We start from the raw sequence: 5,679 nt of genomic DNA, 5'->3' as shown, positions 1-5,679 counted from the left end.
AAAATACACACAGCACTATGCTTAGTGAGGGAATATTCAGTCTGAATGCAGATGTAAGACATTTCTTGTAACATTTTGTTGTATATTAATAGAGAGATTATTGTACTAGCTTACATTGTAGAGGAACTGATCCTAGAAGAGGTCAATCCCTGAGAAAGACATGATGCTTGGCAAAGTAGAGGATCAATGAAAGAGAGGAAAACCCTCAGTGAGATGAATTGTACAGCAACGGCAACAACGTCCCTAAAATTGTAAGGATGTGACTGGGTTAGGCAAAGCTCTGTTCTCTTGTGCATAGGGTTGGGTTGCTATGGGTCAGACTCAACTTGATGGCACCTAACAACAACATCAAATGAAAAATGTAAGAAAGGAGAAACAGATATAAGAGCAAGGCTTGAAAGCAGCAAGAAGCCATTTGGTACATTTTCTTAGTGTCTTGACCATCTCCTGTGGTATTTATTCCAGTGTAACAGGAGAGCTTGGTAATAACACAGATCCTTCTTCACTGGCTAAAGACATTTAGAGCTACTTTATTATCTATTACCACCTAGGCAGCTCTAGAAACATAGCTCATGGGGAGTCGCTTTGTCACTCTAATGGCTGGGTCTCCGACTGTTCCGATTCGCCAATGACTGTTCAGGAGAAGGATGGACAATCTCCTCTGTGATTTGTCACTGTGGAAACCTAAGTGTGAGTTGGCTATGAGTCAATTCCAATTCTATAGCAATGAGATAAGGTGAGGATTACTTCCTTAGCTAATAACTACCTTTCTTGGTAACCCATTCCTTCAGATGCATCAGTTACAATCTGGACCCAGAGTTGTTTTTGATTGCCCTCAAGTCAAGCACGACCCATAGCAACTCTATGAACAAAAGGCCTGAAATCCCTCTACAACTATCAACCTTGATGAAAGTTCATAGGGTTTCCGGAGACATGTTGTTTAGGAAGTGGATGCCGCTCCTGCTTCCAATGTTGCTGTTTAGAAGATAAATAAATGGCAAAGGAATTTCTCAAGGCGAGGAACACTATAATTGGGCACTCAAAGGACCACTCTCTCTAATCTAGGTTTATCAAATTGGATTATGGTCTGACATAGAATCTCTTTCATTTTGAATAAATAATCTTTAGATCACCAGTCTGATGTACACTTTAATTAGGAGAATTGATATTTAGGAAAACTCCTAAGAAGACAGCATAGTCCGTAGTGAGTTGCAAAGATAATCCAAAGACAGCATGACTATGATGGTTCGAATCCACCGGCGGCTCTACAGGAGAAAGATGAGTAGTCTCCTCTTGTGACCTCAGAAATGTACTGAAGAGCAGTTATGAGTCATCACCGACTCAATGACAGTGCACTTTGAACCTAGGCGACCTATAGAGTGTGTTGCCCTCTCATTCTCCAGGCATCCAACCAGGGCAGTGCCCAGTCATATGCACTGTCACTGGAGTTGTAATCTTCCGTTGTACTTGTTCCTCCACATTAAAGCACATATTCAGGAGGAACACAGACTACATTCCCCTCCCCCTAGGATGTCTGGAAAAGACATAATTCATTAAGGGAACTATTGCAAAAGGACAACTACTCTAAAGATCATTGGGCTCCAGAGTTTAACACAAAAGGGGGACAAATTAATAAAATTAATCTCTTTCACTCATAAATAGTCATAGTTTGGTTGCATTTTGGTACAAACTCATGAAGTAACCAGGGAAATCATCAGAGTGGAGTCACAAAGCAGCATCATTTGGGTAGTACTTTTGCAATCTGTTCTAACTAGAAATTTTTTCAAATATTTTTTTTGTTTTATACCATTTACTTACAATGTTAGTATACATTGCTTTTCACACTTGATCTTTCCCATTTCCTTTACCTACCGCTCCCTCTATCCATCAAATTGTGTGACCCTATTATTAATCCCCCACCCTGCCCATGCCCCCCTTGGATCCTCATACCTGTTCTACAATAATGGTCTTATACAGTATTTGTATTTATGGGTCTGAGTTAGTTCACTTAGCATCATGCTCTCCAGTCCCTCCCAAGTTAGGCAGTAATTTACAAAATCATTGCTCCTGCATGCTGTATAGTAGTCCATCATGTGTATGTACCATAATTTCTAAGTCCATTCAATTATGGTTGGACATTTGGGTTCTTGTGATAGTGAATAACGGTGCTATTAAGATTGGTGTACAAGTCTCTGTTTGCACATTAGTTCTAATTTTCTTGGGGTATATTCCAAGCAGTGGAATAGCTGGGTCATATGAAATTTCTATGTTCAGCTTTTTTAAGGAAAAACTCCAAAATGCCTTCCAGAGTGGTTGTGCCATTTTACAATCCCACCAACAATTTATAAGAGTTCTCTCCACACCCTCTCCAACATTTATTACTTGCTGTCCTGTTAAACTTTGCCACTGTTACTGGGGTGAGATGGTATCTCATTGGATTTTGATTTGCATCTCTCTTATTGCCGGTGATTTTGAGCATTTCTTCATGTGTCTGTTGGCCATTTGAATATCTTCCACTGTGAAAAGCCTTTCCATGTCTTTTGCCCCTTTTGTAATTGGATTATCAGTCTTTTTTTCTTTTCCTTTTTTTTTTTTTTGTGGAGGCCCTCTAGGAATCTATAAACTTTTTATATGAGACCCTTGTCTGAAATGTATTACCAAATGTTTTTCCTCTGTTGGTAGGGTTTTTTCCTACTCTGTTGGAAAATGTTTTTTGATGTACAAAGGGATTTAATCTTTAGAAGCTTTAGAAGGTCCCATTCATAAAATTTATCCTCTCCAGATTGTGAATTTCTGGCTATATTTGGCAATCTCTTTATACCGTAGACTAGGCAGTCTAAGCTTGATCCCAGTTTGTCTTTTATGAACATTATGGATTTGGGCTTTACTCTCAGATCTCTCATCCACCTTGAGTTTGTTTTTGTACATAGTGTGAGATTTGGATTCTGTCTGTTTCCGCTTTCTGCAGCTGACAGTCCAGTTTTGCCAGCACTGCTTCTTGAAGAGGTTGTCTTTCACCAATTTGTTAGTTTTATTTCCTTGTTGAATACCATAGAAAGTGGGGTCTATTTCTGAGTTCTCAATTCTGTTCAATTGGTTTATGTGCCTGTCATTATACCAGTACCATGTTGTTTGGGTTACTACCGCTGTATAGTGGGTTTGAAGTTAGGGCGTGCTATGCCATAACTAGGAAATTATATTATTATGGAACAATTTGACCATTATTCCACAATATTAGTTAGACTGAATCATGACACCTAGGTTAGGCTAAGAGTCCAGGGTGATGCCACAGCCTAGCAAGTATGACTCACTTGAAGGTAATTGTGGCATTATTAACAACATTGGTTGCAAGAATATAAATTGATATAGGAAATGCTGATAGATTTGAACTTTAATTTTCATGCCCAAATCAAGAGTGGAGATGGTTACCATTCAGTCAAATTTCTGGCACTAATTACTGGTTGAGCTAATTCAATGCATTCTCTTTCCACATGGTGGAATATGCCATTGAAATTAGAAAGATTAAAGTTAAATAGACTGTAATATTGAGTAATATTACCAAGAAAAAAAGATAAAAAATATGAAGTAAAATTAATTCCTTAAGAATAGCTTCTGGGAGGGGGAGGGGAAAGGGGAGGGATGGGCAGGCAGAAAAGTGTAATAATGAATGAACGGAAATCCAAAATCTCTGTACATTTTCATTAAAATTAATAATAATTTAAAATTTTTAAAAACAGAATAGCTTCCGGGGGAACATTGGAAAGCAATAGATGAAAATTTGGAACTATTAGAAAATCTGGGTAGAACAAGGCAAAGTCTAAACAAAATTCCAGTCTCTAGTGCTTTATTTCTTAGGGAGATCAGGGATATGGCAAGGTTTAATACAGGGGGCAATCAAGTCTTTAGAAGAGAAATATTTTGTATTAGAGTTGAGTTGTATTGTGTATAGAGTCCCTCCTTGGTTTTTCATTTAAGTAGGCATAGATTAATATCTGGCAAGCATTTAGAGGTATGTGGAAAAAGATAAATTTGAGAATGAAAAAGGAAGAACTCACTTGTCATTTCTAATGTTGAAAGAGTTGAACAACAAATTCAAGCCTTGAGATACAATACTGAGACATGTTAATTGTTGTTGGTTGCCTTCAAGTCGAGCACAACTCATAGCGACCCTATGAACAAAAGGCCTGAAGCCCCTCTACAACTATCGACACTTATCAAAGTTCATAGAGTTTCCAGAGGCATGTTGTTTAGGAAGTGGATGCCACTCCTGCTTCCAAATCTGTCATAGTATGTTACTGTTGTTATGAGCATTGAGTCGCCTATGATGCACAGCAACCCTATGTACAGTAGCTCTGAACCCTGCCCTGTCCTGAGCCAGTCTCACTCATTCTGACACACCAACCCCCATTGTCCCAGTTATTGTATCAATCCATCTCACCTGGGTTCTTCTTCTAATGTGCTGTCCATCCACCCCTCCAAGAATGATGTCCTTCTCCAAGAATCGATCTCTCCTGGCCATGTGCCCAAAGTAAATGAGGTGGGGCTTCAAAATCCTAGCCTCCAAGGAGAGACTTAGTTTCACCCTCTCCAAGACAGACCCATTTGCTTTCTTGGTATGTTCAAGACTCTTCTCTGGCACCACAACCCAAAGGCATCGATTCTTCTTCTGTCATCCTTAGTCATTGTCCAACGCTCTGAAGCATAACAAGTAATCGAGAAGACCATGGCCTGGATTAGGCTCGCCTTTGTATCTTGACCGACATCGTTTCTCTTTAGCACTCTGGAGAGGTCCATGACAGTAGATTATCCCAATGCAATTCATCTTTTGATTTCCTGAATGCTGGTGTTAAGAGTGTTGATTGTGGATCTGAGCAAGCTATAGTTGCTAACAACCTCAATCTCATATGGTGCTAACAATTGGCCCAGTATGTGGGAAATCTTGAATGATCTAGGAAGTATCAAAATAAGAGGCAGAGAATAACAGAGTCATTGTACAAAAAACCGGATTGATCAACACTGAAAAATTTAAGGGATTAGTATATAATAAAGAGGCAAAGGTGATGAGAGAAGGAATTCTAGCTTCAGTGAAGGCATTGGTAAAAAATGAGATCACAAGAGTCAATGGAATACCAACAGACATGTCTTAAGTAGCAAGCCTGGAGGTGCCCACCAGTCTGTGCCAGGAATTTTGGAGGACAGCTGACTGGTTGACAATAAAGATAATATAACAGAATGAAGACATCATTAAAAATATAATTAATATTACATGCAAGCAAAATATTGCTGAAGATTATTTTAAAAATGGCTAAAAGATTGACAAGCTGGATTTAGAAGTGGCCATGGCACCAGGGATGTAATTATTAATATCAGATGGATCTTGGCTGAAAGCAGAAAATACCATAATTTCTACCAGTGTTTTATTAATTATGCAAAGGCATTTATTTGACTATATAGATCCTAACTATAACTAATATTGAGAAGAATGAAAATTTTAGACAATAATTATGCTTATGTAAAACCTATACCTTGACCAAGAGATTGTTGTATAAACAAAGCAAGGGAACACACTGTGTGTGTTTTGTTGTTGTTGTTTTATTTTAATAATTTTGAAAAATAATTTTAATGAACACTTACAGAGATTTTGGATTTCCATTCATTCATTGCTGCACTTCTCTCCCC

Source organism: Elephantulus edwardii, unplaced genomic scaffold, assembly GCF_000299155.1.
Source record: "Elephantulus edwardii isolate Elephantulus edwardi_28Jun2011 unplaced genomic scaffold, EleEdw1.0 scaffold00161, whole genome shotgun sequence".
NCBI lineage: Eukaryota > Metazoa > Chordata > Mammalia > Macroscelidea > Macroscelididae > Elephantulus > Elephantulus edwardii.
The sequence above is the reverse complement of the archived record's forward strand: the minus strand, read 5'-3'. Positions refer to the sequence as shown.